This window comes from Rhyacophila brunnea, unplaced genomic scaffold (assembly GCF_057557595.1).
Source record: "Rhyacophila brunnea isolate RB1 unplaced genomic scaffold, BYU_Rbru_1.0 scaffold_6, whole genome shotgun sequence".
Lineage (NCBI taxonomy): Eukaryota > Metazoa > Arthropoda > Insecta > Trichoptera > Rhyacophilidae > Rhyacophila > Rhyacophila brunnea.
Window position 1 is genome coordinate 269,786 of NW_028233276.1, and position 25,795 is coordinate 295,580.

Below are 25,795 nucleotides of genomic sequence, written 5' to 3' on the forward strand. Positions count from 1 at the left end.
GGGAGCCAACCGAGCCAGCGCGGCGCAGGCGACGCAGTGCTGCCGAATTTTCTAATGAATCCAATTCAAAAAGGCTCAGCGAGACTCACCCTATGTGCAATTTTCAGCTCTGACAGATTGCATATAGATAATCTGTTGATTTTGCAAACATTTCCACCGCGTTCCCATGTTTTTTTTAAATTAAATCCTTTGCACTTTACGTAATAAATTAAGAATTTTTAATTTTCAAATATTAAACCATTCCACTCCCGGGCAGCGCCGCGCCGGATCTAGCAGTATCATTCGGCGCGGCGCTATATGTATATTGTTTTGACAGGGTGCCCGCAAAGAAGTCACCACACGTCACTGAGATATTTATATTAAATAAATGTAACATACTGTTTGTTTATTACCGTTGTTGATATAACATTGTCTTTTATAAAAACATCCATTTGAGATATGTTATGGCATGTCAGTATGTCACTTTGTCACATAAATAATTATGCGTGCTATACCTGGGTTTTTCTATCATCTTCTTTATGTAGCCAAATCAACATTATGGAAAATACATTGAATTAATTAGTTTTAATTAATCTGCCTCTGTCATTTAGGAGGTCTTGATAGCCCACGTGCCGTATATAGGTCAAAAATTAAGAATTTTGGGTATCTTTGGAAGTTAAGCATGAACAATATACCTATACTAGATTGTGCATGAAAGATGTATGTGCTATTAATTATGATACCCTGTTATAAATACATCGACATTTTTTGATAAAATAAAATACATCAATGGCTTAAAATTGTATTAGAATTGTACACGCCGTCGTTTGAAAATTGAGTGTGGTAAATGAGATGATTGGTTATAGCTTATAGCATTATACACTTAATTTAATAACCTACCCATAATCTGGGACTATGTAAAATTTCTATTAGAGTACCTATACAATGAATTGACTCATTGAATATTATGTTTATAACAAGATCTAAGTAGGTATGTGACATGACCCGGCTCACGGCTAGCTCAATAATGCTACCGGGCCGTCACTGAGGAGACTAGTGATGAATTAGGAGAGGTGGATCTCCTTTGTAGTATCACAACTTTTGAATTCCCGAATAAAACTCTCAGCTGGTGTGGTGCCGAATTTATTCAGGTACTAGAGTTCACGGTCACACAATAAGGTTAACTGTCAATGTTCCCGTAATTAAATCTCATTAAAGTATCAGCAAACTATTTATTTGTTCACTATAGGATCTCTGTGAAATCTTTCACGAGTTCCCAAAAAGTCACACCTAATTCAGAGAATGTATACGCCGATATTCTTTGGATATTTTTAATTCGAGAAATATTTTCCCATAAGAAAGAAAATATAAATTATTCTTTGGTCACACAGTATTAGGTTTATAAAAAAGAATAGAAATTATTTTATTGTTGTTTATAAAGTTTATTTATGTTCACAGTACATTTACAAATATTTATTTGTGTTTACAGACTTGTTTACAAAAGGTTTGCTTAATGTTTACAAATTTATTTACTAAAATTTGTTTTTATGTTTATGAATTTGTTTACTAAAATTTATTTTATGATTATGTTTACTTAATAAAGTTTCAAAAATTTATTTTATAATTCCGAAAAAAGATTTGTAAAATTTATTATTACAAACTGAGTTTATTAATTTGTTTTTATAAAACAAATCCGATCACGTAATTTATCCCGATTACGTCACCTCGTATGATGAGTAATGAAAAATGAAATTACTCCGCGAGCGCGTTACTATCGACAGATACGTGGTATTCGAGCTACGTTTTAGCGGCCGACGTCACTACCGACAGATACGTGTTATTCGCGCTACGTTTTGCGGCACACGTCACGACCGGCAGATACGAGATATTCGCGTTACTTTTTGCCCGTCGATGGGGACTTATTGTAGGTAAATTTCACGAATGTTACTGAGAACCGTATCTCGTATCCGCGGAAGGACTGCTGCTTAGTAGGAGATCGCTGGTGAGAAGTGTAGAAACTAATGATTTTACGGGAAAAGTGGTCGCCTTTTATACCCTTCGGATAGAGGTTTAACAGGAAACAGTCCGTAAGGGATAGCAGATGTATATCTTTCTCTCACGGGATAAATTTACATATATCTCCCGTTCCTGGCAACTTTCTAATAGAGATACCTTCTAATTAAATCGGGTTAAAATTACTCTACCTTATTTTCACAAAATAAAGTTTCAATAGGGGTGTTTCAAGCACCCTCTAGAACAAGTCCCTTAAATACGCGGTGGCGATGACGTAAGCAAAGTAGTTGATTTTATATGATTTTTCGTGTTCAAACGAAGGGGAAAGTTTCTAGCTTTCCATCGAGGTATCGGAATAAGTATTCGGGTACTAAATAAGGGAATGGCAGTCTTTAAATTTAAAATGTCAAAACGAAAGGTTGACACCCATGTACTAGTCCTTTCCACCACTCTTGGCCTTTTTAGGCCAATAGAATTTTACTAAGTTTTAATAAAACTGTTTGGTGCCGCAGAAACTTTCTCATTCGATATTTATCTTTCGGACGAACATTATTACGTGAAAACTCCATAATATTATACTTAACATTTCAACTTAAATATATAAATGCTTAATCCTAACAAGATGTTAATTACAAGCGACTACAAATTTATTTAGTCTTTAATAGTGGCTTTTCCATAGTAATCTAAACGTAACCTTGAATCTATTTTTACCTCGCGAGCCAGCACAGCTGGGCCGTAAATTCTAGTCGGACAGAATTCAGTTAAGGTTCAAGGTCACGCGTCAATTTGTATTTTTAGTTGCAGTATTTGATTCTTTTATTTATCCAAGACGCGATTAAGATTTATTATTGTTTATGGGTAGAAACCCATCTATACTAGAATCTTAAGTTTTTCCAATTGTTACTTTTACAATATTCATTATAGTTAGCGAGTTATAGCATTAACAAAATCTATAATTATAATTACGCGTCTATAGATATAGATACGCGTTTACAATATTTTTATAACGGTAGTTAACTTCTATCTTGTATTGATAAAATTAGTATTAAAATTCTTTATTTACAATTATACAGTATATAAATTTATAAATATTCAATTTTCTTTTTCAATTTTCATACACTTCCATTATTGCTATAAAAGTTATTGAAGCATGTACTTGCTAAATTTTACGTAAACAATCTCTCCCATAACTTATTTTCTAAGTTTAATGGAGATTTCCCGGAAATTATTTCCAAATTAGATCGCGCCCAAATCTACGCGACGTGTCATCTCGAGGTCTGTGGTCACAGCGTTCCAATTACACTGGAGCACTCTTGATTTTCGGAGGCGAAAATTTTTTACGTAAAATTTTATTACATTTACAAAGAAAAGGTTAACAACATACATTTTACTTCCTAATACTAAACGATTACGCTAGTGGTTACCTGTTCATGGTCTTTTTGACCATTTCATTCTTGATTCTTCCATAGTTTAGAACCATGGGACTTATATATCCTGTCTGAACCGTGTCGTGAGGTTGTCGCATGGCTATTGAGAAGTAGAATTGACTACAAGGCTAGATTTGTATAGTTATGTCGTTAAACCATACTCTGCCATAAACACTAACTGAAGGTCGGCGTTTTTGTTCGTGTCATATGTATATTCTTTCTCATGCTATAACAGTATAACAGCTCGAAAACAGCCGTCACACCATAGCACACTTACAATAAATAAATTGACAAATACACTTATTTGACAAAACTATAATGGCGATATACTACGTAAATGCATTTCAGTGAATATATTGCGCCCACGATGGCCGAGCAAGAAGCTGCCGGGTTATAAAGTCGCGGGTTTGAATCTCGGGTTTCGCAAATTCACATGTTGTTTTTTCCAATGTGTACCGGTATCCATAGCATGGGCATAATAGGTTGAGAGTATTATAGGTAGGAGTATTATAATAATGTCTAGTAAAAGCAAATTTATATAACCACAACGTCCACTCTGTGGAGGACCATATTATTACCGAACATAGATATTTACTGTTTTACTATAAATAAGTACGTCAAATTATAATATTATAGTGTTTACACATAATGAAACAATATCGACATTTTATGTGTTATAATACTTATAAATAAACGATGCATGCATCTTATAATCATTATACAGTTTAAAATGACGCCTTTGCACACAAAGAAACACTTATATGTGCATAATTATATATTTATATGTACACATTACCTACTTTTATTTTGTGTGTGCTGTGAATCCTATATTAAAGACACAAGCGAGCTGTTGCGACAATGCTGAGCTCTATGGCATGTATAAAGACGATTGCAACATACTCGTATCGTAATAGATTCTTGGGTTTCCACCGCGTGTCCTTCTTCCTTCTTTCCTCGAATCTTTTCAGGGTTTCTATCGATTTCGATGGCCTCCTTTAGCAATCGTGAGAAATATCATTTACCCAGTTATCTTGGTTTTCAAGTCAAATTTGTGTCCTGTATCCATCGAGTGCTCGGCAATTCTTTAAATTCTTACGGTTAAAAATGTCATGGTTTTTGGCACTGTCAGCAAAATCGTATATTCGATCCGGTATCTCTGGTCGTAACGATTGACACATTACTCAAAGCAACGTTTGCTCTTAGCTAATCGGATTCCTTTTGGCATTCTTAGACCGACGTTTGCATTCATACAGCTACACTATACTTCATCGTAACACATATCTCTTGATAATGGCTTCTGCAACGAGCCCGAAACGTCGAGGAAAGAAGGAAGACACGCGGTGGAAACCCAGGAATCTATTACGGTAAAAAAACACCGTGAAGTCCGAACCCATTCCGTGATATCGCGCTATTGATGATGATGGATGACAAGCTTCATTCTACCCAATTTAAAGTTGCTTACGATAACGTCATAGTATATCTCTATATTATTACATATAGAAACTGACTCAATAATTATTGATAGAAAGTCATTACCTATTTAATAACATATTATTATATTAAACGTGTGTTTAAATTTATTCAATATTTCACCACACTTGAAACTCGCGCCGTAATTATGTAATAATAATGCTCAGGAAAATGCTCCTCTGAGTGAAAGAAACTATTAATTGCTGATTGGTATTCAATGGTACTGATTAGTTTTACCTATATAAGTGGTATTCAAATTGTGCGAGTGGCACAATGGCTGTTCGAAACCACAAAATTTCAACCAATCTAAATTCGTATACTTTTAATGCGATTTATTCAAAAACAAAAAGAAGCTGCTCTTCTTTTATCATAGACATAACGCACGGAATATGAATGCACATCCGAATAGACAATCGCTGAACGATACGTTCGGTTCATTGAGGTTGAATGTGATTCTAAAGGTAAATATTTAATTAGGGAGTTTAAACAAAGTCGAGAGTGTCGACTGATTCTAATGGGATAATTTTCAATTGGTTACTCAAAACGTATTGTTATTTTTAGGACACTATGAAGCGAAATATTTGTATATAATAAAGTATATTTGAATTTGTTTTAATCAATAGGAAGACTCAAAAAGATAGCTACATATTTAGAGGTAGGCTCTATAACAGGGTTGTCAACTATTTTTTTACATAAGATCTACTTTGGAGAAGAAAAATCCTTCGCAATCTACTTTTTCTGAAATTAACGACATAGTGAATAGTATATAATACATATAGTTTAAAACCAAAATAGAATATTACTAAGAAAATTAAATAAAGCGTTGTACCTACATAGCACTTTTTTATTTACTTAACTGCAGTTATTTTATTTGGAGTTTCCGGATGCTACAAAGCTTGAATAATTATCCTACATTGTAAGGCGCTTACATTTGTTGTGTAATTACTAAAGTACCATTTTTCTAACATGATTCCAAATGTTAGTCCGTTAAAGTTGTTCTGTACGTCTTTATAATTTTCATCTGCGAAAATGCCGATTCGCACAAATATGTCGAACCAAAACAGGCGTACAAATTTTAATTGATTTGAATACTTCTCTGTTGGTAATTTTTTTTCAAATTTGGATAATAGAAATATGTATAATAAATAAAATCACATTATACTTCTAAAGTATGAATACGTTAATTAAATATTTTTGGCGATCGACCAAAAAGCATTAAGGTTCAAATAGACTATATGATGATCGGGCACATATATGCTAAGAGCGTTTTAGTGTCTATGATAAAATCTATGCCATTCCAACATATTATACATACATATTGTATGACAGCTATGACATCCTATTTACACTCTGTGACACCCTGTGACACAGGACGCCAACATAAGAAACGGGTTTTTCGACATATATATGACCGATCGTCATAGAGTGTATTTGAAGCATTACGCGATCTATGTTATTGGCACCCCTGTTCTATAAGATTATATGGGTACGTTCAATAGAGTTATATTTTTTTATTTCATTATGTACAAAATTTAAATCAACAACCTCCAATCGTTTCGCGAAATCATAGCACACTGAATATTAAACAATGAAATACGAATTCTAAAAAAAAAAACAGAAAAAGAAACGACTTCCTACGAATAGTAATGGTCGTGTATCTTTTTTGTCCGAACGCTTTTCTAAGAAAACCGTCGCTATGTTTTATTCAGCATGATATACGTACCATTTCTGAAAATTGTTTAATATTAATTTTTAAAAAATCCGTTTTTGTGCTTGGTAAGATTTATCATTGGTAACCTTGCACACATTTTGTTAGTAGTCAGTAGTTACCTATATCTAATATCACAACTTTAGAAAGGAAAAAGGACGTAACCCTCAGTTTTTTCAAAATAGGTTGTATTTGATAAAAATGTTGTACACGACTAAATAATACACGTTGTGTCCAAAGGAAGTAAGCTGCAAATGCTGATTTATTATCTAAATTTAGCTGACAATTTTTAAAGAAAGAAGGAAGTGAAGTGGGAAAAACGACTTTACCAGCATTTTTGTTGGTTTTTCTTTAATTAACTCAATAATTAATATCAGATTTGGGATATAAAAACCAAATTATTAATTATCATCCACTTCACAGTTATGTCTATTTTGTGTTTTAACTTTGACCGAAACGCATAAAAAAAACGTTTTTGTGCCTCGTGTAAAACTTTATATGTTTGGATTACGTCCTTTTTCATTTCTATTGTCGAATGTATATTTAGTTACTATCTATTTAAATTTCTATCTAAATGTTATTTAGGTGAATGGAATATTAATTATTCTTTTTCATTCAATATTTACTTTAATATTCTGACACGGCATATCTAAACGACGACACGAACGGACAATTAATAATGATTCTAATAAATTTAATATTATGACTGTTTGGCCAGGCGCATTCGACTCGCTAACTCGTTGGTGAGCGCCCGTACGTACACCTGCAGGCCAGGTGTTCGTAGCAAAAATAAAAATGCTGAGTGTCTGGGTGAGGGGAATGTACCCTGAAAAGTGCGGTGGTCCGAAATTGAAGTAAGGAGAAGCTTTAAGCAGCAGCTGAGGTAAATGCGGAAGTCAGTGGAACCTGCTAGATTTTGTTAACTCTGCCCCCCCCCCCGCCTCTCCGCCTTAAAACATCGATAAGAATTAATTATTATGGATAATTTTCCGAAATGGACCCCCGCCACACACCATTTTTCTTTGTACTATGATACAAATTATTGATAATGCATGTTATTTTGTTTCCTCTATCTATACCTGTAATACACCGTAGGTATTAGATAATTATTATGCAATGCTTAGCGCATGTGTGAGTGTCACAACCGGTGTGCCGCGAGGTACGTACCTAATAATCTTATTGTGTAGGTGTAGAGAATTTTCAGCATTTAATCAACGTCATATTTTAATGTAAGTATTATGATTTCTTACATTTTGTTGCGATAACAAAATTACTATTATTTGTAAAGACTAAAAAATGAAAGAGTAGGTAACCATATTTATTTAAATTTAAATAATAGTTATATTACTTATATTTCAATACTATTAGTCGGCACCCAATCAAAAATAATTTAATAGCTCTGCTTAGTACCTAAAGCACACGTCTGAGCGTAGTTGAGGTGAAGCGCCATTATTATTTTGAAATAAAAACAATCAATTTTTTTAAAAGTCCTCTATAAAATGATCGAGAATCATGCATGCATCGCCTGCATGCATCGCCAAATATAAAACATTGTGATGTCGTAAACACGTCATCAAGTCATCATCATCGTCAGCCGGGGTCGATTCACTGCTGGATAAAGACCTCCCCTAGATCCTTCCATTCTTATCGGTCCCTAGTTCTTCGCTGCCACGTACCTATCTATATCCACCGAACTTTATCAGTTCGCCTATCCAGCGGGTTTTAGGGCTTCCCTGTGGGCATTTAGTTCCACCGATTTTAAAAGGTGTTGCCGTTGCATTCTCAGTGCATCGTGGCCTGTGTGAGTTCGTGTGATATTTTTATGTTTCTGGCAAGAGTGGTGGCGGCGATTATGTTTGAAAAGTGATAGTTAGGTGACCGTGACGTGAAAAAGGTTGGTAAGCAGTATTTTTTATGGTAGGTATTTCTCAAATATCCATGATGCACAATTATTTTAATTACAGAAAAAATTGGGAAAACTGTTATAGTGATAAGACTGATAAGACATTTTTGACGGTTACTTTAAAATCATATTAAAAAATATGCGTGCAAAGAAAACGATAGCTTGGAGACCGTCTGGTAATGTCAAAGGTCGGACAGGTCAACCTGACGAAGTCAGACCTGTAAGAGGGAATACGTGTTGATGGAATGACAAACAATATGAGGTCAAATCATAGAAAAGCTAATTATATTAAGATAGTGGATTTGGGTCGTGACCTACCTAATGAGGTCAACTTCGAGTACGAAAATGAGAAGAAACGTAATACTAAACATGTGTCGTTATTAGGGATTGCAATACCGGTATTCCAGTATTTATCAATAGCGAAATACCGGTTTTAAAAATTCAAAATACCGGAATTTTCGGTATTAAGAAAGCACACTCGTTAATGTTTTTTAAAATGAATTATAAATTATGTGCTGCTAAAATGCAAAAGAAAATTGAGGGAATCAAACAGAGGTGAAAAAATAATAAAACAAATTTCATCAAATATATTTATATAAGTAAGTAATTGTCGCCATGAATTATCATAATATTATTTCGAAATAGAAAACATCCGTGACAAAAATGTTCAATTATTCTATAATTATTGATGACTGTACAAGCGTTGAATTTAAGAAGCTTTTCCTGCAGCCGGACTTATTTGCACTTGGTGAACTTTTGAGGGCGTTAAAATTATCAATATATTCAAATTATTTGTAAAAAAATCACTAGTTCTACAATTATGATCAATACATATTTTTTAATGTCAACATAATAAATGTACTTATGTAGGTTTTTTCTATAAAATAATATTTTTAAAAGATTGTAATAGCTATATCTTTATTGATAAGTACGTACTTCTGTTTTTTTAATGTTTAAAAAATACCGGTAGTAATACCGTTATTCAATAAGATATACCGAAAAACCGGTATTGACATTTTCATTCGGTATTGCAATCCCTAGTCGTTATAAATTATCAATTAAGTAATGTCATGGGATTGCATCCGATTAATTTTAATTGAAGCCTTCATAAAATTACATCCTGTTATGGACGGAGCATTTGGCCACTGACAAGGATGAAGCGTTTAAAAATACGCGTTTTTTGTTGCCGACTGTTCGTTCAAAAGAGAGAAGAAGAATAAAAAAAATAAGAAAGGTAAATTACCTGTAATAGTGACGTCCCGTGGGGGTAGGCAGGCCGTGCATTGTATAAGGGCGGCATGCAGGGCACGTACAGGGCGAACGAATGTAAATATATCATCAACTTTTGAGAGCATTATCGGTTTTCTATGAACCCAACGATGCCCTCGATTTGTATATCGACATGTTAAGTAGTTTGGAAAATAATCGAAGCATAACAAATCTTGAATAATAATTATTATAACATATTGTAATAGAGGTTTATCGCACAGATGTTCGCATGGGTGTCTCCAAAACCGTTAGCGCCACAGACCTACACATACGTAAAGCCACCGCTGTTTGAAAATATGTATCGTGGAAATACTCTAATTCGCAATTATTGATAGTCAAGTGTGGACCTATGTCAATTTAAAGATTGTGTATTTGTCTGTATAAGTTAGGTGGTCGAAAATAAATAATAAAATAGGTAAGTAGGTACCTAACGAATTTGCAGACAATTTGAAGATAAAATTTAAGGGGCTCGGTATTCTAAGTTTGCTTAAGGGAGTAATTTTGTCTATAACGTCACTGCCATCTAGTGAATCCAATCCCGAGCCAAAATTTCGATCCCGGGATTTCGGGATTACGATTTGACGTTCCCGGGATTGGTATTTTTTTGAATAGTATAAAATTTCTGTATATACAAATAACGTTGATAAAATCGGTCAACAATAAATTTAGTATAATTTAAGACATTTATTGTTAATATTGTGTATGTTCAATCTTGGAAATACATAAGTTTAATGGAGTAAATAATATTGTAATATGTATAAATAATAATGTGAAAGTAAAACAGTTTTATTTATTTATGAAAAGATAACAAATACAAGTTCAATTAAAATAAAAAAAATGACAAATGCATTAAAAACATGGTGGAATTTTTCCAATCTTTCTCATTTTTATTAATTTATGTGAAAAAATAAAATGAATTGGCAACACATGGGTAATAAATCAAACTTGATTCAAACTCAATTTATTTCTAATGTATTTGTATTTAATGTAAGTATAAATAATAATATTTTATGTCATTAAAAGTATTTTTTTCTGTTACATTTTCGTTTTTATTTTATTTTCCATAAAAATTGATAAAAAAACTCAATCCCGAAAGTTTCGGGATTATGTTTACCAATCCCGGGATTCATAGGTATCGAAAATAGTTCAGGATCCCGGGATTGCAATCGCTACTGCCATCCAATAATTCTTTAGTTAGTATTTTGCCCCAAGATTGCTGATCAATTACAGTACCAATAATTAGTTGTCGGCTACGAGGGTATAGGTACTTATTTATTTAGTGAAAACTTCAGTGCAGCAAAATATCGTAGGGTTCTGAGACATTATTTCGCATATCGCATAGTACACGTTTAGGAATGAAACAAAATATAAACATTTAATAATATGATCTGTGAATGGAATTTAAATATTTTTTGAATTAGTTTAGAAGAGTTATCAAATATTCAGAGGTATTCCAAAAACCATGTCAAACGAAATATTGAAGAAATAAACGCGGTACATAATACTATTTATATAGGAACCTACTAAGGTATTGTACACAGAACAGATAATAAATAGAATACCGATAGGCTATATTCAGTACGCCACATGTTGATGCAGGGTTTTGAATGTGTGAGTGTCCTACGAAAATGAAGCACGCATTATGCACGTGCAATAGTGTGAGTCATACACCAATATTAAATGAGCGTAAATGCATAAACCGAGAGCAGTTTTCAGTATTCGAGGTATAACGTATTCTTGACACGTGTTTAAATTTATTCCGTATTCTTCCTAACTCGAGATCGGCTGCCTGCTTCTGCTTACCCGTTAGGTATTTCAGTTCCCATTATTTCTGAATTCCCTGGTATTGTACTTAATGATTAATTTACAAATTAAGACCTTGTCCAGATGACGCGATCTGATTCGCGCGTGAAAACTCACGCTCATTCCAGATACAGTAAAAACAAAACAATGCTTCGGTTCGTGGATTGTATGCGTACGAATACTTGTATCGTTGGCAGCGCTATGGGCACATCGGCTGCCAGGTAATTAGTATATCTACCATTAGTAGGGCTCGGACATCGGAATCATTGTTTTGTTTTTACTGTACATGCGACCGTATAGAGCCGTCCACATGTACCTAATCGTTGCGTGTCAAATCTCGCTCGCGGTCGAGGTACAGATGATCTCATTGAGCTGTCCACATGAACGGCGAATCGCTGCGAGATACGCGTCATCCGGACAAGCTTTAAATCGACAATATTAATTTGATAGTAATGTTTTTCTCCTCTGCTAATTGGTTGAAAGTTGGTAAGTGGAAATCATTAATTTATTACTTATTGGATGAACCTTATGAAACTTAAAATGATCCACGATTTTCAGCGACTCAGCGGACTTAACTCCGTCTAGACTTAACTCCGTCTTAACTCAGCGGACTTAACCCTAATTTGTCTCGAAAACTGCCTGGCAATATTCATTAAATTCATCAATGGTGGGTGGCAATACAACTTTCCGTGCCAATTTTTTTTGTTTGCTTCGTACCTACGCTTTATAAACATTACTAAAAAGAAGATATAATATTTGCTCTCGAAATAGAAATCGTTGCAATTAATATTTCTCCTACCGTGAAAGTAACGATACAAATATAAAGTTTAATTAATATTTAGTAGGTACCTACAGCAAAAATGTTTATATTTTTATCATGATGACTGCCTAAATTATTGTATCAATTGGCGACGTATTATGGATCATTTTGCGACTGGCCTTCACCGTTAGGTCTGCTAAAAATATACTTATTTTATTAAGTATAATTAAGTTATTAGGTAGGTCCACTAGCTATAAGATTAATTTATCTTAAAACCAAATAAAAAATGGGCTTGCCTCTTTTTTAAGGAAATCCCAGCTACATAGATACCTACGTACATTATTATAAACATAAGTATTTTTTATCCGTGTTATCACAACGCGCGGAAATTCCAAGGTGTTCACTACAAAATAAAAATAAACTGGATTGACATAACATGCGAACGTCTCTGTTTTCTTTCCTATATTCACAGTTATTGCTTGTTTATGGAAAATGCCTGAAAAATTTCGAAATTAGTATGAACTGCCGATGCTATTAATATTTTTCAAATTTCATCAAACCGTATTCGTTATTATTGTGTTTTTATCCGCATTTATTTCTGATTAACAGGTTCATTGTACTTACTAGACCAGAGTTGGCGAACCTTTTTTCGTACCCGTGTCAAAATTTGCCAACTATTATTTTTCGTCTGTCTGCAGTTTTTCATGGAGAAAAAAGGAGTTTTTAAAAATTCTATTAAAAAATGATGATGTTCTCACAGAACATAGCACACATATTAGCTTTATCACTTTTTTTAAATTACGCCATACATTGTCTGCCAGAATTACTACAACTAGCTCCACAGAGTTTTTGTTTCTTATTTGGTACAGCCATTTTTGTGGGTAAAAAATTAAATTGTTTGTTTTTTATTGTATTACTTACTTGGTTTTTGTTTTTTAAGCTCAAATTGATACCAGAATTGCTCCGATCAGATGAGGCATTCTCTCGCTACAGTGATCTCAGGAATTGTAAATCGATCAAAATCAGAGGTTCGCAGCGCGGCTTCCCCCGCCGCCTGATGAGGTCAGTGTGATGTGATGCATAAAGCCTAATGACCGACCTATACGATTTAGATAAAACGTACTGCTTATTCTTGAGTATTTTCCTGCTACATTTTATACAACGATGGATAGAAATAATAACAGAGATAGTCGAACCTACGCTTCAGGAAAATTATTGCCCTTGAACGTTCTATAATAGTGATTACGTCCAAGTTTGTGTTTAGAATTTATATTATCATCTGAGCTACGAGTCTTAAATCTTATCAAAACGTAGTGATAACGATTCCGTATTTTATGAAACACCGGAAAATTTAGTTTTTTTGCCGATAATCTTCGAGAGTTGGAGTAGGTATGTTTTATAATTTTTATGGGATCATCTACCTACATTCAAGGAGGAAACGATGGTGTTTGACTAATGATAATACAATGTAGTGAAATATGGAGGATGGGCATTATTAAACTCACGGCAAGGTCCTGAGAGACAGGGCCGACTTAACAAGTGCGAGGCCCAATTGGAGCATTGCGCAAGGCCCCTAAGTACTGGGCGGTAATATTATATTCTCCTTCGACGAACGGTCGTTTGCCTAACAAGCCCAAATTTGCCTAAGTACTTGAAAAACGTATTATAACAATATAGTCGGGATTTTGATAATACATAAGTACGATAACTACCTACTTATCCAATCAATGTGATATTTTCTTCTGCAAGTTTTTCCTTGTTTTTAATTTTTTTATATTCTTTTGAGTATTTATAATAATTAAGTAATTAATAATAGAAATTTGCAGAACAAATAAGTATATTTTGAAATATATGGTTGTGTTGAAATTTTTAATTGTGTGTCATTACTCGATAACTCTATAAGTCAAGTGGTTGTAAGTATTATTATATCAGCACTCGAAATAGAAAATTTTAAGAACCGGAGCACTCGATAATTTTACGAAAAAATTTACATTATATAAATATAATACATAGTTTTCTAATTGTATGTGTATTTTATAAAAATAAGTGTGTTAGATACTTTGTTTAACGGATTATCTGCCTCAGACGGTTAAATTAATTTTTATTCAAGCGATAATTTTGGGAATTCTATAAACCGGATCGGCGCTCCGGTCCATTTAGAGCCCTGTACTAAATCCTACCCTTAAGTTTACCCTGAACACCACATGGAAAACGCTACTGTAGAGCGACACACTGCCTTTAACCTTAGCGAAAGGTAGGGAGGCCCGTCAAAGATCCTAGCCTCGCGACCCGCTTCTAGAAGTGGGGGCCATGCTACCACTTGGCAATATTGTGTATTCATGTACCTACAACAATAATCAAACAGTTTACCTCGGCCAATAAAAGTTATGTAGTATAAGTCATCGGCCGTAAGGAATAATTGCGAGGAGTACGTAGGTACCTGGACGATGGACCATAATTTTATTAAACGATCGTCTGCAACTCTTGCATGTGATTTAGTTCATAAAACTGGTTTAAATTCTTACATGACTGCGAAACAGGAGAAAGATTTACATTTACGTGACTCATTAAATTAAGTGGACGCGTATCGATCAGTAAACGGATATTTTTCGAAATACGTTAGATCAGTGGTTTCCAAACTTTATGTTATTACGCCTCCCTTTAAAAAAATCTAATCTTGGCGCCTCCCCCCCCTTTATTTCATTAAATAATAGACACCTTTTTATATAGTCAAAAATGTACTTATACAAAAATATTAAAATACACAAAGTTTTACTAACTAGGTACCTACTTATATTATATTAATTTTTAAATTAATTTGTTTTTCATGCGATGAATGTGCTTTTTTATTAGCACAATCAATTTCAATAGTAGTCAATCCAAATTCATTACCGTTCATTGACAGATGGATTATATCATGGGCCCCACATCCTGAAGGGGGCCCCCAGGCCAGGATCTTTGGCGGGCCCACCTACCTATCGCTGAAGTTAAGGGCAGTGAGGTGCTCTAAAGTAGTGTTTACTAAATTATACACGGGAGTTATTATTTAAGTAGGTATATTAATCATCATATAGGTATCACATCAAATTGTAACGCACAACCAGATATTTAAAATATTTAACAACCTTTTTTTTACTATTAATAAAATAATGTGAAAATTGCATTAACAAACTAACCAAGAACTCAGTAAATAGGTTTTTGTTTGGTTCAATATATCTGGCGCAGAAATCATTTAAAAGTGGAAATATGGCGAACTTTGATTTGATTGACAAATTTTGATTTTCAAAGCTCCAATTTTTTATGAATGCCTTCACTTTGTCTTTTTAAATCAGTGAATACATTGATTTAATCACCCATTTTTTTTAAATTTCAACCAAATAGACAAGTTTAACAACAGAATTATCGTTCCTAAACAAATTTGCCTCAAATTTCAACATTATGATTAAATTTGACCCTTTTATTTCATTTTTTCACGAGATAGCTAGCGCGCTTCACAATAGTATATTGTGACGTACTTATGTATTATAACATTCGAATCCATATTTTCAGATAGGTTTGCAAACAACCTTTTATAATAGGTACTGTTTATTTATGTAGTTTATAACTAGCGGCCGTTTTATAAAGTATGCATTTGCAAACTGCAAACCTGTGGCTACATTAATTGTGTTAAGGTTAAACTTTTCGCGCCTCCCTTTGCAATACTCCGCGCCTCCCAGTTTGGAAATCGCTGATCTACATACACCTCAAATACCAAATACTATAATATAATTACTTCCCGAGAGAGATATAATTAGTAAATAAGTAGGTATACGGAACATGAAGTTATAATATTATGGTATTCAGGAAAAGATTTTGGTAAAACTGAGTTACTTAAGGTATCCAAAATTTACTATTCCAACTAAATAAATTCGTTAAGAGTTTCTTTTTTCGGATAATATGATTGGTAAATTTAAATGGGTATTCTTTACATTATTTGATATACGAAATTTATTCATGTGCGGCGAGAATATGGCCCGCGGGCCGCCAGTACCGATTGGACAGCGATGTAAATCGATTAATCAACTCGTGGTTTTGGCATTCTCCAAGATTTTGTTAAACTTAGCCAAATCTCTGCGAAATCCGAAACAGTATTTTTGGCAACTGCAAATTTGTCAGATTTATGATTTTATCGCTATTTTATACGTGTTGTATTTTACTGGCAACTTTATAAATCTTTTCAGTGAAATGAAAACACGCTAAAATGACCGAGACATATTTTTTCATGGAAAATAAGTAGATACAATTTAAGAATGCAACATTTTCATCTTATTAATATACATAATTCAGAACAGCGTCAGAAACATACCTATATTATAGAAAAATACAAAAATCTTGGACTGAATGTGGTTGTTGCTATATTCATTCCCATCCCTAACACTCGAGTTCATGACCTGCCAAGTCAGTCATTGGTGACGGATGAGATGACGAAGACGCGGTTTACGCGGCTGGGATGTATATTTCAGATGCCGTCAGAGACCGTGACACTCCGCACCCTTGTGGCCATACGGCACGGATTCCGTCACTGTGACCGATCCTCCCCCGCACTGTAGCAATTTAAAAAATCGATCTTCGCACTGCAGGTCTCACACGACAGAATGTGGCAATGGACCGAGAAAAATGGCTTGACCTGCTCGACCTTGTGCTTGCCATAAATGCATTGATTCGATATTGCTTCGACCCCGGTCGCATCATAACCGGTCATAATCGAGCGTATCATGGGACCCTACGTTTGGATGGAAAACATCAGTATTCTTTATGACTGGAAATGTCTCAGACAGTTACCTAATAGTGAAATGTCACCATATTGTGTGCACTGTCGCTATCGATATAATTTTCCCATGTAATAAATTATTCTGATTTAATTAATAAATTGTCCAGTGAGAAAGATGCCGACCCAAAACCTCTAATAAATTATTAAAATATATGCATAGCTACCTACCAAATATTTGTACCACCTAGACAAAATACTAGAGCCGCTCCTGATTATGACTGAGGCATAATATTATATTCATATATGTTTAGTAACGTTTTATGACCTGATATTCATTATTTTGGAGATAAATTGAGTTCACGTTTTTGATTTATTTATTTAATAATCACCGTCAAATCGCTTTAATAGATCTATTCCAGTGCGATAACGAGAAAATAACATGATAAAATAATATTTAAAATAAGTAACTACATGCATTATTAATAAACATTGATGTTTTTATTACCCATCTGAACAAAACATTGTTTAATGTCAAAAATGTTAAAGTAAAACCCGGAAGATTCATCGGGCACTAAGTACTTGGTATTGATTTTTTATTAATTTTCAGGTATTAACAGGTCACAATGGTACCTAGGTACTGGTTGCAGTAGTAAAGCAATCACATATACATATTGTAACATCACCGGATCGAACCAATTAGAAATTATTACTAGTTGAGTTTTGCTACTACTATTTCACCTAACTAAGTGTGATTTCGCATTCGTGACATTAAAAAAAACTATATCAACTCATCTTAGTTTAAAGTATTTTGAGGATTTTAAGTTATCCATTTGGGAAGAAGTGATCACAAGACTTTCGGAAATCCAATTCAATGTTCAATTACGTATTTGCGCGAAAAATATGTCATGAAACAGGGCTTGAATTGCAGGTGGGTCAACCGGAATATAGTAACGGTTCCTAAAATATATTATGATAAAGAGAACAGTACCTATAATATTATACTAAATAAGAAAACTTCTTTAATTTTAGACAATTTTAGAAATATAATAAATTTTAAAAAAATGTGTATTTATCTACATTAAACATTAATAAAAATAAATTCTTAAATACTTGATAATACAAAAAATCTATATTGTACAACTTGTGAATAGCCATTGAGAATATAAGTATAAGTAAGTATCAGGAAACTCAGAAATCTGTTCTGTGGTAAGTATATATTATAAGAGTTGAATAATTTATTTTGAAAAAAAACCAAATCAAACCGTTATAGGTTATGATTGTATAATTTATACATTATAATATTAACGTTGTTGAAAAATTATAATATTATGTTATCTACCAAACATAGCTTTATTCCTAAAATATTTAGTAACTAAGCAATCAATTTATTCAATAATTCAAACAGTTTAATAAAGACTAAAAATAATGAAATTATTATTCAAATGTATGGCTCACAAAACGTGACATTGGTTATATTATAAATAACGTGCCATGGGTAGACGATTCAATGAATATAATATACAATTTATAACAATTATAAAAGTGAAAAAAAACTATTTTAAAACGGAATCGGTCGGCATTGTTTTTTTTTATAAAATATTACAATTCAGTAAGTTATGAATAATGTTCGGAGTTTATCAATACTTTTTCGCTTAGCCAGTACCTAAAGCTATTTGCCGATTCATTTACGTTGCATTAAAAATTGTTTTTAGTTCATCTTTGATCGGAAGCTATTTTAAAACAATGACATGAGAAGGTGTCTCTAAAACACTTTTATAATTATTAATTTAGCCCGGTAAATGGCAACCTTTCACATTTTAACTCACAGTGTGATCATTTTGTTAATATAGATTTCAATGTTTTAATACGAATATCATGAACCGGCAACCCATACCGGATGACCTATCTTGAAGACGATTTCTTCGAGCCCTTATTTTATTTATAATAGAAAAGGGTAAATTTCTTACCTATACAACTAGGGTAATCCAATTTATACACCCAACATATTATTATCCAATATGGATATAAATGAAACCGTCATTGATCACTATTATAATACAATAAAAAACAACAAAACGTCAGAAAAATAATCCGACATCAAAACACACTAATAAATTTCAAGCACACCTTATTTTGTCGTATATTCCATACGAAAACCAGTTTCAAATATTTAATGTACTTCACAAGTCAGAATATCGCATCAGTCTTTATTTATGTTTATTATAAAATGATATTTTTACAGTATTTTCACTTGTTTTGTCAACTTTTGTTAGAATAATCGCGAAATTTATCTACAGCACAACCGACCGCAATATAACTTCGCTAAAACTGACTCACTTTGCAAAATGCGAATAACCAATTCGAATTCTAGAGAATTAATTTTATTTATACAGACGATACGCTTGAAAAAGGATGACCGATTTATTTTTAAACTAATACTAGAGTGAACATAAAATTAAAATGTCTTCGTACCTATTACAAAGTATTCATATATTTACGTGTTCTCTTCATTACGGCTCCCTTTCAATGATTTTGGCCAGGAAGAATTATTTTTGTTGTTTTTATTTAATAAAACGCAATTTTTTATAGTACTTATTCCACTTTTAATTAATATATTAGGACCGGTTTCGTCCGCCTCAGTGGGACATTTTCAACATGAACATGAAAATGTCCCACTGAGGCGGACGAAACCGGTCCTAATATATTAATTAAAAGTGGAATAAGTACTATAAAAAATTGCGTTTTATTAAATAAAAACAACAATACAATGCAGTTCCACCATGAATTGACAGTTAACAAAATAAAAGAATTATTTGTATTTATTTAAGAAAACAAAAACATTGTGAACATAACAAATCTAAATTCAAGACGTACACAACATGAGATTTACATTATAACAATTATTACCCACGCAAGAGAGAAGAAGAGAATATATAAAATAATAATAATAATAAAAATTAAATAAAAACATACTTAAGTACAATTTTATACAGAAAAATAAGATTTCGAATACAAAATACATAGCACGTCACCAAAAATGTCGCTCACGGGAGCGCATTGACTAGTCTCACACCGCTCGCTAATGGTGCCTGATAGGCTTGACACGAGGAAACGGTTCCCATCCAGAATAAATCATAGACGACACAGACGAGACAAAAATCCGAGTACAATAATATGACAATAATTCGTCCGATTTGTCTATACTTTGCTACTGACTAACGGAGATCAACGAATGAGTAAAAAGGTCAAACTTTTACAGTTGTGATCATTATACACATCATTATATCTTCCGATAATCATGAAGTTTTGCTATATTTACATAAAATAATCAGTAAGTCTAGAAATTAAAATACAAATAACATTACGTTGTCTTTTAAGAAATTAATTCACCATGTTCGATCCTCGGAACCATGTGGACCTCCACAGAGTAGTGGTTGTATTAACAGATGTCTTTTCGAGAAATGAATGTTAGCCACTAGGTCAACCTATTAGGTCCATACTCTGGGTCCAATCATACATGGATTTGTACTAGGGACCTACGACACTATAAGCCGACATGTTACTGCTAACACATTTCTGGTAGGCGTTTAATAGACTAATCAATTTCAAAAAAATGACAGTTGCACGTCTAATGTCAGTTCAAACACACGTAGTGGTTAACGGACGAATTCTGACAAGTCGGCGAGAAAAAATATCCATGTTTAAAATACAACGAATCTGGTCTACAGGCTTACAAGTCCGCATATTTGGGGTGGTCTTTGGACTTTGACTTTGAACGATAAGTTTTCTTTGAGAGAAAAGCAAACAAAATTGTCATGATTTTGAACCTGGACTACTGGACAGAAAATTGTTTTGTGAAGACAAGTCGCTGGAACGCCATTTTTTTTTACAGAAAGCTTAAAAATTAAGTCATATCTGAACCTAATAGGAAACAGGTTGAACGTTTTATTGGTGTTGATCAAATTTTGTAGGTCCTAACTAGGGAATCCAATCCCGAGCTATTTTCGATACCTATGAATCCCGGGATTGATAAACATAATCCCGGGATTTCGGGATTGATTTTTTTATCAATTTTTATGGAAAATATAACAGAAAAAATACTTTTAATACAAAATAACTACATTAGAAATAAACTGAGTTTGAATGAAGTTTGATGTGTAGGTTGCCGATTCATTTTATTTTTTCACATAGATTATTAAAAATGAGCAAGATTTTTAAAAAAACAATGCTTCGCACTTTTAACAAAGTAATTCCACCATGATATCATACGTTTTACGGCAGTTTCATATTTGGCTGACTAATTAGATTTATGAAGCGGAAAGGCCATAAGTACGCCATGATTATTTGCTTTACTATTTTAAATCTCGCTGATCTATTCATTATGTCTTTACTATCAGAAATAGCAATCTCATATTAAATTCACATTATTATTTATATTATAATATTATTTACTCCATTAAACTTGTGTATTTCCAAGATTTAACGTATACAATATTAACAATAAATGTCTTAAATAGTATAAATTATACTAGATTTATTTTTGACCGATTTTATCAATGTTATTTGTAAATATAAAAATTTTATATTAACAATGGAAAAAAATCCCAATCCCGGGATTGTCAAATTGTAATCCCGAAATCCCGGGATCAGAATTTTGGCTCGGGATTGGATTCCCTAGTCCTAACACACCGGCCTCTTACTTCGTACGAATACTGTGTGGAATCGCGGGAGAGAAAGAATAGAAAGTATTTGGTAAGCCTAAATAAAAATAGTTTTTGTCTTTAAACTAACAGTACCGAAATTATATCCTTAAGTAATTTGAAAATTTTTATGTATATACACACTGGAAAAAATCATTTTGTAGACACCTGACGTGACTTGAACCTGTATCTGCTGGATTCTCCCCAGTATGCTTTTCTAATTATTAAGCTACGAACACCTTAGTTAATAAAGACGATTTTAACTAGTAGTAAGTTGTTACATGGCAAGCTTATCGAAATGCGTTAGAATGTTGGCTATTGGTTTTAGTAAGTATATTAAATTAAAGTAGGTACTTATCAATTAATTCCTTAATTACAAACCGATGTCAAATTATGTATATTCAATATATAGAATCTTACATTCTCAAATCTTGTGTCTTATTCGTTGAATAAAAAAATGTTTATTAACTATATTATATTATATGTTTTACATCATGCCTTTTCGCAATCGATTTACTGTACAGAGCAACTTTTTTATTGTAAAAAAATGGCCGCTCCCTCTCTCGCGCCATCTAGCGGTCAGGTGGATAAAATGTAATATGTGCAAATAAGTAGGTAGTACTAGGCACTGAAGAGTGAACATGCCTCCACTTGGTAGGTACCTACTATCTACCACGCAGCTTGAATTTTATATTCCTCAGGCTGTACCGCAGTTTTAATGGCTGACCATCGATATAACTCATTCAGCGTCTTTAACATACTGGCAATTTTACTTATTTATATATTTAGTATCATTAATTTGTTTGCACGTTTTAATATTGTTTTGTAGTGGCTCTCGTGGTGCAGTGCGTAATGCGCTGGCCGTCCATCCGGGAGCTCCGGGTTCGACCCGGTGAGGTCAAAATATTATATTTACATAATCCAATATGTAAATTCCTCAAGCCTGGGAATTTTACCACTGTAATTGGGGTTCACGGCCTTGCTTAACAAAGAAATAAATAAATAATCTCTTTATGGAAAACCAATTTTGCAGTTGGCAACAATCTACGTGGGCGTCTTTCATGTTAGGTATATTATTTTATCTATGAAACTGAGATGAAACCACTACATATTTGTGTTGTTTTTTTTTATTATAGAGTTGAACAATTAAAATTCCCGACGATTTTTTTCTAACTGAATCAATACGATCGTGATAATAAAACAACAACAAAAGAAAAAAAATTATCATTAACATAATAATAGAACTGGCATAATCTCTCAGGTGAGTCTGTGACCCCTAGAGAGTGCGTTCACAAGTGGCGCGGATAGGGGAACACTCTTCGGATAATGAAGGGTAGGAGAAGGAAACTTTTCTTGTGGACCAACGTACCTGGCCCTCCAAGTTGGGGGTTGAGCAGAAGATTAACTAGTAACCACTCATTCCCATAAAAAGGGCAATCAGTTATGAACACGTCATGGTAAACCCATCTAGACGACCTGGACAGAAAAACAGGCGCAAAGACTCAGATGGGCCGATGTAGAACTCTCCATAAAGTTTATCAAGGAACTTCTGTATGCACTAGGCCCCTGGGCCACCCCTGTAGAAGATGTTTGGATAAAATCAAGAGGGACACAGAGAGGCCGAGTGTGATTGACTAGAGAGAAAAAGAGAGAGAGAGAGAGAGAGAGAGAGGGATAGGGGAGATAGGGATCCTGGGGACGGTTGTGAATGGTCTGTAGCGCCAGATTAAATAAGTAAATAGCTTAAGTATCATTAACAGAATATTTATAGCAGACGTTCTGTAGTTCGCCACTTGTTCTTAACGCTAGAGGCTACTTTATCGTGTGCCGGTTCATTCTTATTTCGTTACAATAAATAAAGCGTGAAGTTTGTAATAGGTCCTTGATTACTGATTGAACACCCATGGCGCTAAATTGATGAAAGTACCTACTTCTCCATTGACGAGTTATCAAAATCATAATTCAAACATCAAAATATGTAATGTATAATTTATTATACATTCATCAACATAATATTTTAAATGTCCCGGTTTTATTCATTTTTAACGGTCACCTTTTAGATAAAAGCGTCGTGGTGTACCTATCTATAGTCAAGGTTATGGTTGACGTTAATTTAATATTTTTCATCAATGTCGGTTTAACATGGCTGTAGTATATTTATTTTTACAAAAACACTATCATAATAAGTAATAATATGTAAGTATTATTCGACTCGATACAAACACCCACGGTGGCTGCGCGGCTTAAGCGTTGGACTATCACTCCGTGGGTCCAAGGTTCAGAATTCTGGGTCTGGCAAGTACATATATTGTTTTTCAATTTGTGTGTGAGTCAGGGTATGGACCTAATAGGTTGAGCAAGTGGCTGACATCCATTTCTCGTAAAAAACAAAATCTGTTAATACAAACCGCTACTCTGTGGAGGCCTATATGATCCTATTAAGATCGGACATGGTCGGAAAAAAAATATTCGATATTAGAGTTTAGTTTTCAGGTATATAGCAGTGGCGAAGGGTGGAGGTAGGCTGTTAAGATCCGCCATAAACAGTGCACATTAAACTTTTTCAGACATACATATTTGTTTTCATTGAAATAAGACTACCATTTACAGATAGTGTTGGTTAGTTTTTAAAATTCAATTAAACCCTGAGAATCCAAGCCATAATAGATAATAGTCAAAAAATACATCTCTATCTATAAAATATCTTAAATTATGCAATTAAATCATACATAACTTTGAATATTTTATAAATATAATAATATTTTTTATTAATTATAGTTTGGTTTAGGCAGGGCTTAATGAATTAAAAAAATTAACCGACAATATGTTTAATATGTATTTTTAATCCAATGAAAACAAATAACTATGAATGAAAAAGTGTGCACAATTTTGTCGTATTGCCCAAATTAGACCAAAACTATTATGGTTTCGTTTAGGCCGGGCTTAATTGATTTTTAAAAACTAACTAACACCGTCTGTAAATTGTAGTCTTAGTTCAATAAAAACAAATACATATGGCTAAAAAAGTTTAGTGTGCACTATTTATAGCGAATCTTAACAGCCTAACTCCACCCTTCGCCACTGGTATATAGGTAAGTAATTAAGCAATAAAGTCATCTGCCGTCATTGCTTCCAACCACTATTTTTTATCGAGCAGAAGGTGTTAAGAGGTGTGTTCGATTGGCTCACCGAATAAAAACAAACTCAACAACCTGACTCCTTCGAGTTTTCTCGGAACTAATCTCACGCCATTACAACAACCTCCTCTCTGCATACCATGCCATACCTACTTTACGCACCGGAAAATGTTCAATTTTATTCGAAATCAGAATGTTTTTGTTTTGATGTTGCATTTTTTTTTCTACATACTATGCATGGCCTTGGCATTTAACCTTCGTTGTTTTGAAATACATACTTAATACATAAAATGGAATAGTAAACACGCATATAAAGAGAAAAAAACTAAATTACATTTTAAATAGGCCGTAATTTATTCAGATAGGTAGTAAGTAAGAACTGTACCGACCCGTCATATTATAACTAGGTACTAACACAGACAGCGTTCGAAATAGAAAAGTTTACGAACCGGAGCGCTCAACAGTTTTCTGGGGATATTTACATAGTTATAAAATTGTATGTGTATTTCATAAAAATAAGTGTTCTAGATTTTCTATTACATGACACATCTAGCTCAAACGGTCAAATTATTTTTTCCACGAGACAGAGCGATAATTTTACCGATCTCACGAACAGGAACGGCGCTCCGGTGCGCTCCAGTCCATTTCGAGCCCTGAACACAGATGAGAGTGGTAATGGCGCCTTATCAAAATTATGAAAGGTTAAACATCAAGGCCTGAACGAAATTAATCATGAGTGCAAGTGAGAAAGCATTCGGTAGGCATATAATGCCGGGTCCACACTGGCAACATGTCACCGGCAACCTCGTTAAATGTTACGATAATTATCATAATTGCTTAAGAAATTTTACGATAATTATCATACTAATCGTAAAA

At 33.5% G+C, this 25,795-nt stretch overlaps 1 protein-coding gene across 2 annotated transcripts in view; it reads right to left on the reverse strand.

Annotated features, from left to right (window-relative positions):
• The window catches only part of LOC147065065 (uncharacterized), a 65,335-nt gene extending 45,923 nt beyond the window's left edge, over positions 1–19,412 (reverse strand). Inside the window, exon 1 of one of the 2 annotated variants that reach the window (XM_085957009.1) lies at positions 19,210–19,412. The gene's annotated coding sequence lies outside the window, so the exon portion shown is untranslated. Of the gene's footprint in view, positions 1–19,049 lie in introns of both variants that reach the window. The other variant, XM_085957008.1, reaches the window with a different exon arrangement.
• Between the last annotated feature and the right edge of the window lie 6,383 nt (positions 19,413–25,795).